General features: G+C 33.1%; 1 long non-coding RNA gene across 1 annotated transcript in view; it reads left to right on the top strand.

Moving 5' to 3' along the window:
- LOC307184363 overlaps window positions 1-23,167 on the top strand; it is a 422,536-nt gene that overhangs the window by 62,209 nt on the left and 337,160 nt on the right. The window contains exon 2 of the long non-coding RNA XR_013827716.1: window positions 15,935-16,014. This is a non-coding gene — a long non-coding RNA (uncharacterized lncRNA). The remainder of the gene's footprint in view (window positions 1-15,934; window positions 16,015-23,167) is intronic.

Consider the following 23,167-nt stretch of genomic DNA (forward strand, 5'->3'; position numbering starts at 1 on the left):
GTGAACTTGTTTTGATCTATCAATTGCCCCTTTAACCTACTCTTTGTTGAGCACAGAATTTGTATTGTTACTGATTTTAGAAAAATCCTGATTTACTTAAAGATGCTTAAATATGAAACTGATATGGGAAAAGTGGTATATTCTAATTTTATATTTAATTTGCATGTACCTATGTAATCAAACCTAATAAATTGTAACAATTTTTTTTTTTTTGCGGTACGCGGGTCTCTCACTGCTGTGGCCTCTCCCGTTGCGGAGCACAGGCTCCGGACGCATAGGCCCAGCGGCCATGGCTCACGGGCCCAGCCGCTCCATGGCATGCGGGATCCTCCCGGACCGGGGCACGAACCCATGTCCCCTGCATCAGCAGGCAGACTCTCAACCACTGCACCACCAGGGAAGCCCAAATTGTAACAATTTTGAAATATAATTAATTTGCATATTGAAAAAGAGACCACGCTACTGTTGTTTTAAACATAAAAACAAAGGAAGAGGATAGATAATAGATAAAGGATTGGGTAAAACTGATAGAGAAGCAAGGTAAACAACATGAAAGGAATTATGAGATAAAAGAAAAAGGGCTGATTATGTATTTGTAGAGAGGCACAATTTATGTGTACTCACAGCTATCTTGGAGACTGATAAGAAAGGTAATCTGAATGATTTATGCCTCATGTTTTTATATATTTAGTAAAGTTTATACTGCCTGTTACATTACAACACATTTTCTTATTAAATATTAATGCAGAAGTGTTTGAATGTTAATCATTTATTATGTTCATAATAGTTTATCTATTTCTTCTTCCTAAATTAGGGTACAATCTTTTTTCAAAGATTTTGTTTTGAAGGACTTTTAGTCTAGTGAAGACAGAAAACATAGTACATGTCAGTGTCTAAAAGGAAATAATTATGTTTCTTAGTAGTGCAGTATCCTCAAACACTAGCTCACAGAGAAGGAGCAATGCAAGTTACAAAAGGATAGCAACATATAGCCCCTTAGCCATAATTTTCCTTACTAAAAGAAGGAGTGGAAATAAAATTCACTCGCAGAATTTTGACAATGAATTACATGCCAACATGTTGCTCTAGTTTGGGTAAGTCCATTAACTTCTGCCCACTTATTATTGTAATTTAAAAAATATTTCCCCAAAAGATTTTAAGAGAACATTAAATCAATAAATGTCAACACCTCATATAAAATGGAGATGATTTATTTCTTTACTTCATCTAAACAGATAATTGCTTAGAATCAAATCGGACAAACTGGAATTCAAGGTAACTAGATCAGTCAATTATAATATTGTGTATAGTCCAAAAGTTAAAATAAAGAGCCAAAGCATGTATTTATTGTTGAAGCTTGGTATAAAACTGTTTTATAGTTTTGATTTATTCTTATTGTTAATACAGCTTCACAGAAATACCTCATACCTTCTTATAAAACAAACTAGCTCCTCAAAGCAAAAGCTGGAGAAAAAAATAATAAACTCACTTTATTTTGCTTAATAATATCACTCTTTAAGTATCAGGAAAATAAGCAAATCAATTAATCAGCTTTTTTGTCTTGGAAAGAGTAGAATAATATAGATATATTCCTGAGCATTTATCTCTGTGCCCCCTCCAGAAAAAATTATAACACCTTAAGCATCTAGGTCTAATCTATTTTTTTTTCAAATAAACCATTTTACAAATAAAGACATTAAGGCCCAGAAAATTAAAATTTCTAATCAAAAGTTAGACACAAAACTCTTACTTCTAGTTACTTTGTTGTATATTTGTTGTGCTAAATATGTAAGGGCTCTCACTTAATATATGCATATGCCAAACTTGGTTCATGATAAATATGGAGTAAAACCAATGAGAGGAAATACTAGTAACATGGCCCTTATTTATTTAGATGAATAGGCTAGGTATCACAAATGTGAAATAATATTTAAATTAAATATACATAATAGTAAAAATTCCTTTGTGTACTTATCATAATTTGATCTGTCTTATAATCTAGGAAAAAAATAGACTCAAAGAAAGTTAGCATTCATTTACTATTGTTAACTTTGGACCAGATGCACATCACAGGCTTTTACCTTTAAGTATTTATGCTTGCAAATTAATACAGCAAGGGCAGCACTACATCCTTTCATAGATCTTTTGAATGAGAAAATAGTGATCTTGCTGTTGATGATTTAACCTTCATTTATTCAGCCAGATTCTTCTACTTCACAGGTAACTCGTTGAGAATGCAAGACGCTTAATAAAGCAGAGATTTTGCTTTTATCTTTTTTGTTTGGATTTGTTTTTTAATTCCCTGTCATTTAGCAAATAGTTGAAGACAGAATTAGAAATCTATAAACCTTCCTGGCTTGGAGTCCTGTAACTCAGCTTTGAACTGTATAGGTCCTGAAACTAGGATGGCTTGATAAAGCTCATGAGTTTGATGATGTCCTTCATTTTTTAATAGTCTCTTTGTCTTTCAAGCATGTTCAAGCTAAGTTTCCTATCAGTTTCCTGCAAGGCCATGTCTCTTTTTTGGCTATTTCCATTAAGTATTGTGCATAATCCAAATCATGTCTGCTGAATCCTCATGCATGGAAGGGCACAGCAGTGCGTCTGTGGATCTCTCATTTCCATATGTGAGATACCTTGTCAACAATGTGGTGATCAAAGAGAGGATGGACTTCTTAGGAAGCTCAATAGCAGGGCTATGTACACCTTTTACTCTAATGAAGTACTTATAGAGCCTTCTGAGACAAGCTCATTGTCCCCTCAGGCAATAATCTTTAATCCTTTAGGGTTCCAAAGTATGGATCTCATTTCTTGTACTCACATGACATCAATCTTTGAAGCTTTATTCCTCTGCTAAGAAAGAAAGGAAAGAAAAAGGAAGGAGAGAGGAAGGAAGGAAGGAAGGAAGGAAGGAAGGAAGGAAGAAAAAGAGGGAGGGAGGGAGGAGGAAGAAGAAGAGGGGAGGTACACTCATATCCATTTTCCTTTGAGGAAAAACTTTGAAGCTTCTTTCTTTCTTTAAGTAAAAACTTCATCTAAAATCACTCCCAGATGATCAGGTGTAAAGAATTATAATCACTTTTATCTGTCATAAGCCTGTCATCAGAAGTTCTAATACTGGTATTGGAAATATCCTGAAAATTTTTAGACGAGGAATTCCTGAGGCATTACAATGAAAATTTCACCCTTTAGTAGTTTTTGTTCCTTTAAAGTAGAAGTTCTTTAAACAGCCTAGATGTAAAATAATGGTATGTAACTCTGATATACAATCACATATAAGGTAGCAGTTATTTGCTGTTCATGTAAATAGGAAATGTAGCTACATAAAAAAATATTTTCATTTAAGTAAAGTTTAAAAGGGCAGGAAAAGTTAAAGGCGATCGTCATTCCAAATAGCATTTAATACAAAATGCTGATTATTTTTTTCTCTTTATCATATTTTTTTCCAGTTTTCTTGAGATAAAATTGACATATAGCACTGTATAAGTTTAGGGTATACAGCATAATGATTTGACTTAAGTGTATTGTAGCATGATTACAACAAGTGCTTAGTTAACATCCATCATCTTATATAGATACAAAAAGAAAAAAGAGAAAATGTTTCTTTTCCTGTGATGAGAACTCTTAGTACTTACTCTCTTAACTTTCAAATATATCATACAGCAGTGTTAACTGTATATGTATGTTACATCCCTAGTACTTATCTATGTTATAACCGAAAGTTCATACTTTTTGACCACCTTCAACCATTCCCTCCTCCCCCCACCTACCACCTCTGATAACCACAAGTCTCCTTTTTTTTGGAGTTTGGTGTTTTGTTTTGTTTTTAGATTACACATATAATTGAGATCATTCAGAATTTATATATCTTTGTCTAACTTATTTTGCTTAGCGTAATGCCCTCAAGTTCCATCCATGTTGTCACAAATGGCAGATTTCCTTCTTTTTCATGGCTAAAAAATATTCCATTGTTGGAGTATATATATCACTTCTTTATCCATATATCTGTGGATGGACACATATTGTTTCCATGTCTGGCTATTGTAAATAATGCTGCAATGAACATAAGGGTGCAGATACCTCAATATAGCATTTTTGTTTTCTTTGGATATATCCCCAGGATTGGAAATGCTGAATCGTATGGTAGTCCTATTTTTAATTTTTTGAGGAACCTCCATACTGTTTTCCGTAGTGGCTGTACCAGTTTACAGTCCCACCAATAGTGCACAAGAATTCCCTTTTCTTCACATCCTCTCTAGCATTTGTTATCCCTTGCCTTTTTGATGATTGTCATTCTAGTAGGTGTGAGATAATATCTCGTTGTGCTTTTCATTCCGTTTCTCTGATGATTAGTGATATTTAGCATCTTTTCATGTACCTGTGGCCATTCATATATCTTCTTTGGAAAAATACCTATTCAGATCCTCTGCCCATTTTTAATTGGATTATTTGGGGGGTTTTGCTATTGAGTTATATATGAGTTCTTTATATATTTTGGATATTAACCCCTTATCAGATATATGGTTTGCAAATGCTTTTTCCCATTCCATAGGCTGTCTTTTCATTTTGTTAATTGTTTCTTTTGCTGTATAGATACTCTTTAGTTATATTCCCACATGTTTGTTTTTGCTCTTGTTGCTTGTGCTTTAGGTGTCACATCCAAAACATTATAGCCAAGAGCCATGTCAAGGAGCTTTTTTCCCATTTTCTTCTAGGAGTTTTATGGTTTATGGTCTTACATTTAACCCTTTAATCTATTTTGATTTAATTCTTGTGAGTAGTGTAGAATAGGGGTGTAGTTTCATTCTTTTATATGTGAATATCTAATTTTCTCAGAAATGCTGATGTTATTGTCAGTTAACTTTGTTGGCTCTTACAAAATGAGCACTTTTAAATTAGAAGTTTGTACACAAAAGAGCATTAACTCAACATTTGCTCAGAAATGGATTGGTATGGTTTGTTTTTAACTTACATGTTTATGGCACAAGCAAAAACTTTAGTATTTTGTAAGATTTAAAAAAAAAAAAAAAGAAGGAAGCAGATTCAATGAATTCCCAAATCTGAAAGCTAGGAAAGAGCAGAGCCACTTTTATATGAATCTGTTCTGCATCCGCAGGATTCACCACTGTGTATGTAAGGCTGTTCCAGCCATTAACAGATCAGGTGGCACACCCGTGACCTAGTCATTAGTGGGAAGGGGCAGGAGAAGAGGAATATGAGGAATCAAATTGGTCCCATTGTCAAAGACTATACAACATGCATCTCCTTTGGTTTGCTTTGACAAATTTTGGAGGCTGTAGTGTAGTAAATACAGTTCTCTAAATGAAATAGTAAACATAATTGATACAGTCTTGCTTTGCTATACCACAGCTGTTGAATTCAGAAGTGCCCCCTTTTTTGGCTTATTAATTAATTCATTAATGTATTCATTGTCTATTGAGCACCTGAGCACCAAAAGTTTACAAGAAATAAACAAACAAACTGTACCCTGGGGATTCATATAATAAATACACATAGTTTTGTCATTGCAGGATTTCTGTCTATGATGAAAATTGAGATGTTATCATCTATTAAGAAAATTGAAGACAGGCTAGAAGATAATAAGGAAAGCAATGATTACCATCATAAATATTGCTTTATTATAGTGACTATATCAATAAGCTAGTATAAGATAGAAATATTACATGCATTATCTCATTTGGTGAGATTTATTTCCTTTATTTAATAAATAATTAATGAATGTGAAATCCTTAGGAAAGAATCTGATCCAATGCAAGTATTCAAGGTATGGTTGCATTTGTAATTCTTAATATTAGGGACTATTAATATTATTGTTCCTATATTAGAGCAAAAGTGGTTCCTATAGTGAAAATGTTAGGTACATAAACAGATGATAGAGGCAGGATTAAAATCTGGCTCTGAGTAAAAATAATCATGCTTTTGGCTTTTATTATGAACATACTATTTTCCTATGGCCGTGGTACATGGATTATATGATTCCCAACCTCTCTTGAGTTTGGAATTCTCTTTTGTTTCCTATTTCTGCCTAATTTATAATAAGAGCATATTAAGGGCTTGGTCAACAAATAGATATCTAAGAGTTCAAAGAAGAAGGAATGCACAAACCTGATGTGGGATGAAAGGAGGCTGAGAATGAAGTTTTATATGTTCTGTTTATGAACTGAGTTATAGAAAATCATGTAAATTTTGTCCAAATAAGATGAACTTTAAAAGAAAGGGTGATGATATTTGACTGTCTGAGGGAGGAACTGTGTCATCTCATTTCTAGGTTTCTCAGTGTGTGAAAATGGAGGGGCATCCTTGATAGAGTACATAATAGCTTGATCTAGGCCTGTGGCTACATGAAGGAGGGTACATGTCCCCCATTAGGGACATGTGGTTATTGCACACCTGAAATATGTCTAGTTCAAACTGAGATGTTCTGTAAGTGTAAAATGCACACCATATTTTGGACCTTTAGTATAAAAAAACAAAAGAACATAAGATACTCAATGATTTTTACATTGATGTGTGTTAAAATAATATTTAATACCTTAGGTTAAATCAAATACATTATTAAAATTAATTGTTCTAGTTTTGTTAATGTGGTTACTAGAAAATTTTAAATTCCTAATGTGGCATGAATAATATTCCTCTTGGACAACACTGATTTAGAATGCCATGAGGAGTTTTAACCATTATGTGAGAAGATGGATAGGAAAATAGAAAGCCACACAAGTGAAAGACTACACATGCAGGGCCAGATGACACCACACAGGGATGAGGAGCCATTTCACTGGTATGTGGAGGCTGGGTCATTCCAGAGCAAGGAAGTATCACTGGAATCATAATCTTTCCTGGAGCAGCTCACTAGGCTGGAGTGGCCCTCAGAATAAAAATCACCACCTTCCTCCTCCACTTCATCACCATCATCACCCAGTGGTATCCTCAGTGCTCCAGTGTCACTCGGAGAATACTCATGGTGTAGTGAGATTAAATACCACATACATATGGGAATAGGCAAAGTATTATTTTTATATATATATATATATATATATATATATATATAAGTTCCCCCTTCTATAATATATACCTTCTCCAGAGGGCTTTTAACTTCATATCCCGTCACTGTTTAATTTTTTATTATGGATTTTTTAAAAAAGGTTTTTGTATAAGGGCTCTAACCAGCAGAAAGGCAAAACTGCCCCTCCCCCCTCAAAAATGGTACCGTCATACTACAGGAATCTCAAATGTCATGGTTAAATATATAACACATAAAAAATGGTATTTTTTAATCTCATAAATTAGGCCTACTAATAATATCATTGTCTAACCCATTACTCCTTAAGAAAAGTATGACAGGAAAGAAAAAATAGTTAATAGAAAGGAGAATATATATGTAAATGATAACAAATCATAAGTAAATGGCCATATTTCAGATGAATTATTCTACCCCAGACACTGGTACTTTCGAAAGGTGTTTATGAATACTACCAGCAGGAAGACTTGGGAATGTAATATTATTTAGACCATTAGATGCCATCAAGATTGCTATCGTTTACTGAAAACTCCAGTTAGAAATTTAAGGAGGAAACAGGAGAGGAAGAGTCCAATTAGGAGGGCTCAGGATTAATTTCTTTAAGAAGTGTGGTTGCTCAGCTGCTTGACATTAAGTTCCTTCCATAACGAAGCCACATCTGTCACCACTTATCTTCTCTGAATAATGGTTCATGTGAGCAGGGCAGGTATCAGACTGCAAAATTTTAGAGTAAAAATTTGTTCTTTTGTTTTCTATCTTTTTCTTCATAAATTATTTCCTATATTCTGTCTTCCTATTTCTTCTGTTCCCCATTTATTACAAAAAAAAAGTTGTGGTTTCTTTATATTAAAGAGTCTTTGGTGACTCTCTCACATAAAGAACTGCTGAAGTAGAAAAATACTTCATGATGTAGGGAATATTGTATTTCTAAATCTGTTCAGATTGTGTTCATATTTTTGCACATGGTTATTTATGGTTGCTTTACAAAGGCCTATAAGAAATTTCTCTATATTTCTAGACAAAGCAACTTAATTAGCCTAATACCGATGTAGTTAATATAATCACTAAACCATTTAGTTTGTATTGCAAACAGCAGTTAAAATTATGTTTGGACCTATTCAGAAGTCGAAACTTTTTGTGACTAGATGTAGTTCTCTGCTTACCCAATATTTTCCATGTGGACCATATGGGCAAATAAGAGAAATAAGAAGGCCTGTGTTTTAACAAGCAGTTTTGCCATAGAAACCAAATGGCTCATATCTCTCTTCCTTTCAGGGATAATCCTTTTATTCAATGTCTAATTTTAAAAAGTGTGAGGACTATATCTCAAAACTTTCAGAAACTTTTTCAGGAATAAGGTTTCCTTCCTCAGTGAATTTCTGAGATTGAAACTGAGAAATATTTTTATGTTCCACAAACATATCCTAGTGGATACTTATCACCCCCAAATGTGCCTCATTCTCGACTGTCTTATTTCTTGCTACATCTTGAGATTCGGTTCCTTTGTTTTATAGTGATGTTAAATAATGTTCTTTCCCTTCAGAGCACTCTCAATTAGTAATTATATACTAACTAGGAGATTTATTTGATTATTATCTGTATTCCTTATATGACCATAGTGCTGTGAAAAGAGAAACCATGTCTGTTTTCACTAATATTTATACCCTCAGTTCCTAACACAGTGCCTGGCTCATAGGTAATCATCTAATATTTGAGGAATTAAAGGGCAAGTGCCCAGTACTACTTTGTACTGAGTTGATGAAAGTTTGTCCTTAATTCCCAAAAGCTTATTACAGGATAGGATAAAACAAACTTTTCTCCAGAAATAAAGATAGAAGAAAACATAAAAAGTATCTTAGCACTGCACTCCTCAATAGGTCTCTAATATTAGAGTCAGTAAGACTCTGATCAAGTGTCTCCAGTGAAATGTGGAGGTATCTTATCACCTTATAAACCTAATCCAAACATGAGTCCCAGGGAGAGGATGATTTGCATCTCCTCCAAATTTTCTACCACAGGATATTTTCCATTGATTATCATCAAGAAGAAACCTCCTCATCACTCAAAGTAAAAATCAACACTCAGGAATAAGGGCAATGTAACCATAATTGCCGACAATACATTTCCCAAACTCTAGCTTATGTTGTATGAAAAAAATTACACCTTACTGTATATGCAGTCTCTCACATGAAGTAAGATTTAACTGTCAATTTTCAGGAAGTATAAACTATGAAGAAACATGTTCAATAAATGACACTGCAATCAGAAAAATCCAGACTTTGGGAAACTCTACCAAACAACTCATTTTTTTTTTCAATAAATAAATTGCAAGGGGAGAAAAAGAGGTATTATGGAAGTACATAATTAATTAAATATTAATTATTTAAAATGAACAGTTAAAAGAGACCTAGGAAACATATTGATCTCATTTGTATCCAAATTAAATCAAATTATTATTTAATCTGTATATTTGGTGATAGTATTAAGGAAATAGTAATTTTAAAACCTGATAATATGTTGTGGTTATGTTTTTTTTGAAGATGTTGGGGGTAGGAGTTTATTAATTTATTTATTTTTGGCTGTGTTGGGTCTTCGTTTCTGTGCGAGGGCTTTCTCTAGTTGTGGCAAGCGGGGGCCACTCTTCATCGCGGTGCACGGGCCTCTCACTATCGCGGCCTCTCTTGTTGCGGAGCACAGGCTCCAGACGCGCAGGCTCAGTAGTTGTGGCTCACGGGCCTAGTTGCTCCGCGTCATGTGGGATCCACCCAGACCAGGGCTCGAACCCGTGTCCCCTGCATTTGCAGGCAGATTCTCAACCACTGTGCCACCAGGGAAGCCCTGTGGTTATGTTTTAAAAGTTCATTTCTATCTATCTATCTAGATAAAATTTTGAAAATATTTAATTCATTGAGGTCATTGACTTGAAACTAAAAATTAAACAAATATCATCAAAAACATTTAAAAAGAAAGAAAAACAACATGTCCCATTCATTTAATACCACAACAAGCAGAGCCACCTTTTCACACACTTTTTCTTGAATCATATTAGGGTATCAGATCCATATATTTCATCAGCAACATTGTGGTCTTTTACTTTCCTACCAGTAAATTTCAGGTTAAAAATACACACCTTGGGGCTTCCCTGGTGGCGCAGTGGTTGAGAGTCCGCCTGCCGATGCAGGGGACACGGGTTCGAGCCCCGGTCCGAGAGGATCCCACATGCCGTGGAGCGGCTAGTTCCATGAGCCATGGCCGCTGAGCCTGCGCGTCCGGAGCCTGTGCTCCGCAATGGGAAAGACCACAACAGTGAGAGGCCCGCGTACCGCAAAAAAGAAAAAAAAAAAAAATACACACCTTCATTTCCCAATAGTAAACAATTGCCAGCAAGAGCCAACTAATTGTGTTTGTATTTAGAATGGAAAAAAAAAAAAAATCAAGAAACTAACAGAAAAAAGTATTCACTAAGCTTCTAATGGGAATTGTTTGTGAATGATGCACCAATTTTCACCAGGAATAGTAAGTAAATTATGGTTAATGTGGGTAATCCAGTTAATGTCAATATTTTTGTGTCCCAAGCATATTTTGAAATTTAGAATTTTATTAAGATACTTGAATTGATTAGATTCTAAAATGTTTTTAACTTGAAATTTATTTTTAAAAACAAGTTTTTAAATACATTAATCAAACATATTAACCTTTTTATACTAGTATTAACAAAAATGATCTATAAAAATAACAATTACAAATATAATATTTCATCAGGACATATAATTGATAGATTGATATATACCTTTTTAAGAAATGGAATTCTAATTCATGGAGATAACAATATTGAAAACTAGCAGACCCAAGATTTTTTTAACTACTTTTTGTATTGTAGGATATTCTTTCTTGATAGAAACCTACAGATGGACCAGTGGTATATGTAAATGTTTCTTTCTGAGGGCATGATTGATGGAAATGAAAGTAAATTATCTTTAATAATAAGTTACATAATATGGAAGGAAATGAACTTTTTACCCAATCATACTTTTGCTATGTAGTAGCTGGAAAATATATTGTTTAAGTGTCTTTCCATGACCCAAGGTGTGATACTCTAACTTGGTATCAAAGCAAATATTTTAAACTATTGTCTTTTTTTCTCTTTTCTTTGACAAAAATTTTTTCCATGAATGTTCATCTTTTTCTAAAATCCAGAAGAATTTTATTTGGCTTTTACATATTGGTATTAAAAGTATTGACAAAAATATAACTTCCAGATAAACTCACTTTCAAAGCCTTTCTTATTACATTTATAACAGCAACCACAATGATTGGAGTGGTGTTCTGAAGTGTGTTCTGAAGATGAGTTGATGACTTTTATGTGATGTTTCTTCAGTTCCAAGAAGAAATAACAATAATTAAAGTACTACAGGGCATTTTGTTACAAAGTAAAAAACATAATGGAAGGCAAAGTAAAAAGGGAAATATACTTCATCAGACTAAATGACTTACATGTCCATTAGGTCAGAAACCCAGATTGATGGCTTCTTTATTAACCAGTGTTCAATGAAAAGTGGCTATACCAGCTAACAACAGAATTGTGGAGCTGTTGAATAAAGGGGTCTTCTGAATCTTATGACCCGAGACGCATACAGCTTGCATCAGAAGCAACTTTGGACATAACAGAGTCCCTCAAAACCTGTCAACTCACAAATGATGCAGCTGAACACCACATAGATAATAGTAGAGCAAGAAATGAAATTTTGAGTTCTATGAATTTTCAACTTTATAAATTCTTTCTGTAGTTGATAATACAATTTAATCCTCATCTGCCAAGTAACAACAAAAAAATAGCTTAGCTACATTTAAGGAAAAAAAGTCATCACGTAAAGAACATAAGGAACAAAAATATACCTGAATATTAGAATTGAAAGAAATATTACAAGTCAAAATTGAGCATTTAGAAAAGTATTGCTCTGGTTGGCTATTTCTAAAGGGAAGAGCCTAATAACTAGTTACAAATGTACCAACTTTTTAAATAGAGTACATGTTCCTAAGGAACATGATGTTAAAGATTTAACAATTCTCTCACAGGGCATTTCTGCAGAAATCAATGGATGCTGAGCACAAACTATTAGGATTATTTTCTAGAGGTTAAAGAATCAGGAAATTTGTGTGTAAATCAGCTTTGTAGTTGAACAGGATAGGTCTTGGGTGGAGCCATAATGTGATGCCAGCAAGTTGAAATGGAGTCTAAGGGAACAAGGGAGGAAACCTGAGGTAGTTAAGAGCTTGGGTCCAAATATCAAGTAACCTGGGTTCCAGGCATCCACTCAGCCCAAAGGATATTTAGGCAATAGCCTCTCACCTGGATAACAAACCGTCAGTGATTTCTTCTATATATTTTATCAATTAACCAATAGACAAATGACATTAATTTCATGCTAGAGAACATACACAGTTAATGCTCACAAATTTTAAAAAACAAACTGTAGACTGTAACTTTGACTCCTATTTTTCAATATTTATTTTTTAAGTCATATATATTTTTTCAGATTTTAAGAGATGTCAGTACACTAAAAACGTCATAATTTCCATGTGCATAACTTACGATAATTATCTGACATAAAAAATAACTGAGTTTATTTGCATATAGAATTAAAATTTTCTGATGATTTAAGAACTAATAGTATGATGTAGACATTGTCTTAAAACATCTCTTGTTTGATAAAAGGACACCGTTTATTAATCTTGATTAAGTTGTCTGTCAGGCCTTTCAGAATTTCATTCTTTTGGTTTACTTTTTTCTCTGTTTCACATTTTGACAAAATTTAGATAAATTTTTTCAAACACATTGTTATGAGGGCTTTTACTCTTAAATTACCAGTAATTTACAATACTTACATATATGATGAAATTTCACATATGATTTGTAATAGTGATAAAATTGACTTCTATGAGTACTAATGAGTATTAATTAGTATTACAAGTATTAATCACTCTGCAAAATCCCAGGAAATCAAAAAGAAAGGCACACATTTATAAAGGCACTCTTCTTGCCATTATGCTACATTACTACCATTCCCTTATCCTCTGCCCTTGGAGAAGATTCAAGGATTTTTATCCAGAGAATCTGCCTATTTATTCGTGTTTTCTTGGAAAAAAATAAAACTGGTTACAACAAATAATAGCATATATCTAATTAGAAAAACTCAAAATAGTGCAGGTATGCTGTAACCTTCAATAGGTTCTTGATTTAAAAGCGTTAATTATGTGTCTGGCAAAGCAATTGTCCCTAATGTACATTTCAAGACATCTGTGAAAACTCATAGAGGAATGCTAAGAATAATGTAACACACATATTCTTTATATCGCTTTAACTGGTAATTCCACTAGGCAATCTAGTAATTCTGTGTGAGATAATGATTAAGTTGTGAATGAGATATTAAATCGCCATATAAGAAACAAAAGTAATAGATTTTTTCTCTCAATCTCAAAATCCAATTTTATCTAAATTGCTTATTAATGACCTTTATATCCAAAACATTTTTGATGAAATATAAAAGTCTATACCAGTGCCTTATAACAAAGGTTGCTATAAGGTCAACTTATGTTTACTGTGATTATAGATTAGAGATATCGTCTGTGTGGTTTTGCTATGCAAGTGAAGTCCTTCTTTAGATTTGCTATGTTATTGAAATTACAGTAAGTGCAATGTGTTATAATTTATATTAATTAAATTCTTTTTATTGAAGTAGAACATGCATATAGAAAACTTTAACAAATTGAATATTACCAGCACACCAAAATTCCTCCTTGAAATATCTCCCAGTTACCAGTACTTCTCCCCAAATTAGTTACTATCCTGATTTCATATTAGTTTCCTCCAGTTTTGAATTTAATATAAATGTTGTAGGAATTCTTTTTTATATATAGTATATAAGTGATGTTTGTGAGAATGCATCTTGTTGCATGTAGCAGTAGTTTATTCATTTTCATTGCTCTATGACATTCAGTTCTATTAATATACCGCAGGTAATTCATTAGCCTAATGTTGGTAAGAAACTGGGTAGTTTAGAATTTTTGGCCATCATAAATGAAGCTGTTAGGTCACTCTTATAATGATTGCTGAGTCACAGGGAATACACATGACTAACTTCAGTAGATAATACCAAACTATTTTCCAAAATATTGTACCAATTTACACTCCTACTACCAATGTATGTGAGAATTCTAGCTATTCTGCATTTTTGCCAATGATAGGTATTGTTAGTCTCTTTTATTTTCTTTTACTTTAAGCTATTCTAGTGAGTTTATAATGATATCACATTGTGGTTTTAATTCATGTTAAACAGTGTCACTGTCACTGTCTACAGTGATATTGAACACTGTTTATGTGTATATTAGCCATTTGGATGTCCTGTTCAAGTTTTTTTTTTTTTTCTCATTTGTATTCTCTAGCTTCTTTCCTATTGAATTATAAGGATATATCATTCTGAATATGAATCCTTTATTATCTACAGGTATCACAAGTATCTTCCTCCACTCTGTGGCTTACTTTTTTCATGCTCTTAATAGTATCTTAAAATGAACAGAAATTTCATTTAAAGATCAGGGGGACATTTCCCTTTCTAATTGCCTCAGTGTCATACCTTATTTACACACTTACATGTAAAAACACAGACGAGAACCTTAATTTTTTCTGCCTTTGTACCATTCAATTGACAACTGAATCTCTCTGCTATTAAAAATAACCATTCCTTCCATATGGTTTGAAAATAGACATACCCAGCTTTAACAGTCTTTTCTTCATATGATAATTTGTGTGTCAGGAATCATCATCAGTAGCATACCTAGCATAAGTGACACGCTGAGTAGATCATTACCAAGTAATAATCATGAAATGAAAGACATAATACTAATGTCCAGAAAGAACACAGACAGTAAAGGTTTTATTTACTGAACTTCATGTATATATAATCATGTCAGTAAAACAAATGAAAGAGTACAGATTTGGAATTATTGTATGGTACAGAAAGGAATAATGTAGTGGATTAGTATTTTTTTAGTTTACTACTGTGTCTTTTATAGATTAGGAAAATACCTTACACATACATTTCTCTATGGCTGTAAAGAGTTATAATAACTTTACATTTTCTTTTTGCAATTATTTATCTGCGAATTTGTCAATGACCTTATCAAAATGAATCTTCTTAAAATATCTATGGTCAATAGACAATGTAACCAGATTAGTAACTCTATCTCTGGTAGTAGCTGATTGAGAAACACTTTTCATTAATTTTAATTTCAAAAAAATATATTTCACATGATACAACTGATCCATACAGTTTTAAAAAATCTAAAATATAACGAAAAGTTTGTCATAGAGTGATAAAAATCCCATTTTATAGTTAATTCCAGAAGTTGCCATATTGCTCTACATGATTTTTTCTTTAGGATTAATTCTAACAGCTTCCAATACTTTACACACAGATAAAGGTATAGGTGATCAAGTTTTGTTCCTTTATTTACATTCACTAGACTATCATTGTTCGTTTCTGTTCTGCTGTTTAAATGGAGCATGGACTGGGCTTGAAGAGAGCTTAAATGATTCCATACCTTTATAAACTCATTGCTGAAACAAGTGCATGTATCAAGTCCAGCTGCATAACTGAGAGTTAAATTAAATTCCATGTAGAATACAATGTTTACCAAAGGATAAGTAATAAAAATGTGCTAATTTAAAGCTTACATATATATTAAAACTCAGTAGTAACCATAGCAATTGTTTAGAACTTAGAACAACAGATTTTTTTCTGGAAGGAAAATTTTATCACTGACTTGAAGCATGGTGTTAATAAAACGCAGACCAACCTTAGTCAAGTTTTATTATTGTTTTTAAATTCTCTACAGACAGTGCACCTCATGAATTGCCTGCACTACAGATGGACTGCTCCTACTGACTCATCTTTGACATGCCTCTACCAATCACAGTGAGTGTTCTAAGATTTAAGAATAATCCAAATGTTAAACCCACTACTTTCTTTAATGAATTTCTGATTGACGTCAGTATTTAATAACAGTGCAGTGTGTGAGAGGAACACCTCTGTTTGACATGTTTTTATGTTTTATCAAACATCTCTGTTTGATATTCAAGAAAAAAAGCACTGTTTTTCTTCTTGAATATCCTATTGACAGCATTAAATGGTATTCAGCTTGCCTCTCAGGGAACAGATGTGTAGTATTTAGGTCAGGAAGATTTATCACAAGCTAGAAACATAGTAGTTTTCTCACTTTTTGTATTTATAAACCTCACTTTGGATTTACAAGCTTTTTGTTTATCATAGTAGGTGAGTATCATAAAGTGCTCATTTTCCTCACTTAGCGTCTTCAAAGGATTCTAGTATTAACAAAAATCATAATAATTCTTTACATGTCCATGTACTATATAGCTTCCACAAACTTCAGAACATATTTATGTACATATACATACAAACCAAACACACATATAGTTTCTTATTGTCATCACAGTTCAGATATTATTATTTCCATTTTTCAACTGAGGAATCTGTGACTCAGAGAACATTAACAACTTGTTTGAGCTCATGTGTTTATTCATTCAACAAGTATTTATTTATTTCTTATTCCATGCCAAGTTCTATGTGAGGAAATGGGGATAAAACAAGGTCTATGCACAATTATTCCCCTTAAATGTTTTGAATTAATGTAATGGTGAGGCCTGAACTTGATCCAAGCTCTTGGCCTGTTACTCTTTCTATTTTGCATTGCCCTGGTGAACCTCAATGAGCTTGAGAAAAGGTATGGGAAAATCCTTGCAAGAAGGTGTTCAAAGTAAAAAACATTATTGAGATTACATGTTTTATATATTAACAGCTTCATACCTCTGACCTACTGGTTTCAAGCTCTTGACAACAGGCTGAATGCAATTCACTATATCTTTTTATTGGAGAATACAAGAGATCTGTGGGGAAAGTGAGATACACCTTTTTAAAAGCAGAGTATTAGAATACATTCTAAAATGTGCTAAGGACTGTGTCTTTATTCCTTCTGACAAGAGCCCAAAGTAAAAGAAAAAATTCTGTTTAATGATTGTTTAAAATCATTATTGTCACAGAAGATGTAAAAGATTTTTTTTCTTAAAACAATTCTTTTCATTGTGAGATGATAACATTTATATTCTACTAGCTTCTAGAGGGAAAAAAAGCAGAGTACAGTATTATATTTCTTATTGTGTGAAAACAATGGTGTCATTGTATAATAAGTGGAAAAGATAGAAAATGGACACGACATGATTATACTATAAGCCTTAAGAGCAAGTAGGAAGTAAGTGGGTTTTGTTTACTTGTTCAAAGTTCTTTCAAAGTAACTTCTTAAGTAGTTGATGTTTATAGTGTAAAGAATTTTTTTAAGTTAAAGAAACAATTTTTCTGGTTTTAATTTACCATCTCTTGAAAATGTGAGAAAAGAAAAATGAATTAGAAAAAAAATGAAGAGTGAAATAAATCAAGGTGTCACTGTTTACCAACTTTCTCTTTTAACAAATTGTGAGGTGGATGAACAAAACCTTTCTCATATGACTTTCCTTTCCTTTCAAATTCTGCACTTTTGCAAGTAGATATATTTGTCTTCTGATATTATTTATATACCTTTCTTAGTGCCATAAAGGATTTTGAGTTTTCATTGTGCATTGTACCTAACCTCACACTCAGCATCTGCATAATTCAAGAAGGGTAATATGGGGGTGCAGCAGGATCTGATTTAGATTATCCAAAGCCTGTGAGATCTTCCTCACCATGGAGCCTCATTTATTGAATGGTTAATGATAATTACCTTGCCTTTGTCTCAGAAACATTGGGAGGATATATAGCATATTGGGTAGAGTCAGTTAAATGTGAGATAGAATCTCGGCTCATTGCTTTCTAAAAGTACAGTAACAACATAGAATACAGTATTTGTGTCTCAGGGTTTTTAATGGCTGTTTCTCTGAAACTATAAAGTTCCCTCTACAAATTGTCTGGAGACTAGTAAATACTTGGACAATAATAGCTGTTGTCGTTATCAGTATTAATACATAAAGATGAAATCAAATGATGGATATGAAATACTGTTCACAAGTGTTCACGTGCAACTTAGAACTCTAGAACTCATTATTATTAATAATTAACTTTAAAAGATACATTAATCATAATTTTTTCAGTAATCCACACATAATACTCAGTTTCTTTCTTAGCTAAGGATAACAGAAGGAATCTCAGAGTTAGACATAGATAGCCAAGTGCCCCTAAGTCAACATGATTTTTCAGATTCTCCAAATTCCCATACTTTTGTCTTATTTGATTACATATAGCAAGTCCAGGAAAGAATAATAATGTTGCTAAAGTTAAATATAATTATATATGATTTCCCTGTTTTATACGACTAGCACCTATACTGTCATAATGACAGAATAAGTATTCAATTAAGTTTTTTTTTAGATTCAGTAACAGTTATTTTCATTAAGAATAGCATTTTTTAAATTATGGGTTGCATAGATTCAAGGCATTCTTAACAATTTCTAAGCTTTACAAGAGTGAGGATCAATTGTAAAGTTGCCCTGTGTTTAACATAGCCATGCCCTAAAAATCCTTGGTTCTACAAAGCATTTATTGAAATCAAGATGTGCTTTTTAAATCCATGTAGAGAAGAAGCTGTATTGATTCAGCTACTAGCAGATGGGAAGCATAATGATTAGTGAGCAGAACCAGAATCTTACAGTGTTCAGAGAGAGAAAGAGAGAACACACATTGATAGCTCAGCTAAATGACTCTTATTCCTGCTAACACCATGTAGAACACCAAGTAGAACTCTGTTGCTTCAGCATTTCTGGTAAAACACCCCATGACTATATTTATGTGAAGTATACTATTTTTTCCCGTGTGACAAAGTACGGTCTCCCACACAAGGTGTTTTTTCTTTTACTATATTATGTTCTACTATTTAAAAAAAAAAAATTCAATTTATTTAACTTAAAAAAAAAAATCAGTTCACCCATTTCTTTCATCCATCCCCAAATCTGCCTCTTGCAATCACAAATCTGTTCTCTGAATCTTTGAGCTTGTATTATTTTTGTGGGGGTTTTTTTTAGATTCCATGTATAAAAGAGATAGTATGATATTTGTTTTGCTCCGTCTGATTTATTTCACTTAGCGTAATGCCCTGAAGGTGCACAATTTCTTTATTCGCTCATCTTTTGATGGACCCTTAGGGTGTTTCTTGACTGTTGTAATTAATGCTGCAATAAACATGGGAGTGAGATATCTTTTGACATTAGCGTTTTTGTTTTCTTTGGATAGATACCTGGAAGTAGAACTGCTGGATCATAAGATAATAATATTTTTAAAATTTTGATAAACCTCCATACTGTTTTTCACAGTGGCTGAACCAATTTACATTCCTATCAGCAGTACACGAGTTCCCTTTTCTCCACGATCTCCCCAGCACATATTATTTCTTGCCTTTTTCATAATAGTCATTTTAACAGGTATGAGGTGATATCTCATTGTGGTTGTGATTTGCATTTTCCTGATGATTGGTGATGTTGAGCATCTTTTCATGTGTCTCCTTGCCATCTGAATGTCTTCTTTGGAGAAATGTCTATTCGAATCTTCTGCCCAGTTTTTAATTGAATTGTTTGTTGTTTGTTATTGAGTTGTATGAGTTCTCTGTGTATTTTGGATATTAGCCCCTTATCAGATATATGATTTGCAATTATTTTCTCCTATTCAGTAAGTTGTCTTTTTGTTTTTTAGATGGGTTCAATATACAGGTTCTTTACCTCCTTGGTTAAAAGTATTCCTAGGAATTTATTCTTTTTATGCAATTGTAAATGGAATTGTTTTATTAATTTCTGTCTCTGATAGTTCACTGTTTAGTATAAAGAAAGAAAACAGATTTTTGCATATTGATTTTGTGTCTTGCAACTTTACTGAATTAATTTATTCACTCTAACAGTTTTTCAATGAAGCCTTTAGAGTTTTCTTTAAGGATTATCATGTCATCTACAAATAATGAAATTTTTACTTCTTCCTTTCCAATTTAGATGACTTTTATTTCTTTCTCTTGCCCAGTTTTTCTAACTAGGACTTCCAATACTGTGTTGAATAAAAGTGGTAAGAGTTAGCATCCTTGTCTTGTTCCTGATCTTAGAAGAAAAGCTTTCAGCTTTTCACTATTAGTGACGTTAGCTGTGGGTATGGTCTTTATGATGTTGAGGTATGTTTCCCTCTATACCCACTTTGTTGACTGAGAGTTTTTATCATAAATGGATGTTTGATTTTTGTCAGAAGCTTTTTCTGTATCTATTGAGATGATCATATGATTTTTATCCTTTAATTTTGTTAACGTGGTGTATAACATTGACTGATTTTTGGATGTTGAACCATCCTTGTATCTCCAGAGTAATACCACTTGTTCATGGTGTATGAACCTTTTAATGTATTGTTGAGTTTTGTTTGATAATAATTAGTTGATTATTTTTATATCTATGTTCATCAGGAATATTGGCCTGTAATTTCCTTTTTTTGTGGCATCCTAGTCTGATTTTGGTATCAGAGTAATGCTGGCCTCATAAAATGTGTTTGGAAGAGGGCCCTGCTTCTATTTTTTCAAAAAGTTTGAGACAAACTGATATAAATTCTTCTTTGAAACTTTGATAGGATTCACCAGTGAAGCTGTATGGTCCTGGATATTTGTTTGTTAGGAGATTCTTATTACTGATTCAACCTCCTTGCTAGTAATCAGTCTGTTCAGATTTTCTATTTCAGTCTTGGTAGGTTGTATATTTTTAGGAATTATTCCATTTCTTCCAGGTTGTCCAATTTATGGGTGTATAATTGTTCACAGTAGTCTCTTATGATCCTTTGTATTTCAGTGGTATCATTTTATTTAAAATTTTTAGTGAAAAAAAAAAAAGGAAAAAAAAATTTTACTGAAAATGTAATACTCCATAAAACTGTAACAAAAATTTCACATGACTTTACATAGCCTACCTCTATCTGTGAAAATTTGCTTTCTCTCCTATTTTGAATATATCTACCTTCAAAGATAATTTGAGATTACAATGCTTTGGAAATGATTACTTGGGCACTTCTCCTTCTGTGAAAATTATATTGAAAAAGAATTTACACAGGAAATCTTACAAACTTAATCATCAATGTTTTTAGAAAAAATAATAATGAAGGTATTATTTGGATGTCAATTCATAATTGCTCTATTTGGGGGAATATGTGCTGCACAGAAAAGGAAGATGTTTTCCTTCATGTTCTTTTCTCAAGCACTAAACATCTAAGGAAAGTCACTAATATAGTACCAATGAAAATAATGCAAGGAAATCATTTGATCACAGTAAAATCTCAAAACATTAGGCCTGAGTAGGAATGACATATACAAACCCACTGATCTTACACTACAGAAAATTGATCTATTAAAACTTGAAAATGAACAGGATGGAAACATGACAGTAAATGCAAGGAGAGTATCAGAGACCCAGTTAAGTATTTGGAGAGTGATCAGACATGTTTCAACCAGTGATGTCTAACTTTTTCAGGATTGTGCTAAACCTAGAAAATAATGGGTTCTGAGAAACTCCACTTTGTAAGTAACCCATAAACATTTGGGCCTAGCCATCTTCACCCAAGGCTTAGAGTATGTAAAATTGGTCCTGCAGACGTTAACCCACCACACTCTCCAATAGGACCAAGAAAGGGAATGGGTCTTTAGACTTGTCCCTTAGAAAGATAATGTTTCTGAAGAGAGGTTGAAAAGGGAAGAGAGAGGCAAGGAAGCCAGTAAGAAGAGGAATCTAGCATTTTTTTCCCTTCCCTGGTTGACATCTACATAAGTTGTTCACTCGCTTAATCTGTCCCTTTTCATATAAGAGCAGAGAGAGATGGCAGTTTCAAGAGCAGGCCAACGATGCATATGGGTTTACTGTGGATCAAATGGGTACCTGGAAAAGTAGCTGTGCTTGAGCAATCCTGCCTGTGTACCATATAATAGGAATGTTTGCTGGGCAAGAAAATCCCTGAAGCATGTGCCCTGTGGGGAAGAGCTAAGGGAGAGTAAATGAGGTTGTGTCAAAGCAGGATATCTCAGATGGAGGGTATTATGTGATGAATAGGCCTGCAGAGGTCTCATATAGACTTCAGAGACTGCAGATAACCAGCATTTTAAAAATGAAAAATTTATCAATATCAGTCACATACATAGCTGCAAATTAGAGAGAAAGAAATAAAATAGTGACTGGTTTGAGTGATACAGGTCTCATTTTCACCCTTCCATTTGTCCCAGCAAGAAGGAGGAGCAAGGGCTTGAGGAGGGATGGAGTCTCATTCTTTATTAAAGTTTAGTAAATTAGTGTTCTATATCAAGATGCTGAAATACTCACAAGAATGGGTTAAGTTTTGAAAACTGCAGACATCGCTGACTGCAAACAGTAGCCAGTTTTATGTATGTCTGTTTGCTTGATTCCTGCCATATTCCCAAAATCCTTTCCAGAGACTCTTATTAAAACTTAAAGCCTTATCTATATTAAGGAGAAATAAGAAAGTGATGTCTGCCCTCTTATTTGAGAGTGGTAAAAGAGAAAGAAGCAAAACTGAGGGCCTTGATGGTAACAGCAGAAGTTCAAGGGAGTGTCAATGAATTTAGTTCATACAGAAACTCACCATGGAAATATTATACCTATTCATAGGACACAGACATGTGTTATATTTATATAGCAATCCTCAGACACAGGAATATTTCAAATCTTAGAAGATACAACAGAAAAAGGCAATACCTAAGCAGAGGTATATGACATAAATGACTGAAAAGCAGTTGATAGTAAATTTAATTGGCCATCAATTATTTGAAATTATATTAAGAATTATTTCCATTAATATATTTAAATTGATCATGAAATTATCATCAACACTGGATTTACAAAGCTGTCATTTGGTTTGTTCAGTCTTACTGTAAAAATCAATCTCTATTTAACACCATATAATTTCAAATTCCGGTAATCATAAAATGTTCTTTTCAGTATTTTAATAATTATTTGACTCATATTTGTGTTACCACCTCTGTTGATTTTTATACATATTCTTT

This window comes from Stenella coeruleoalba (assembly GCF_951394435.1).
Source record: "Stenella coeruleoalba genome assembly, chromosome: 3".
Taxonomy (NCBI): Eukaryota; Metazoa; Chordata; class Mammalia; order Artiodactyla; family Delphinidae; genus Stenella; species Stenella coeruleoalba.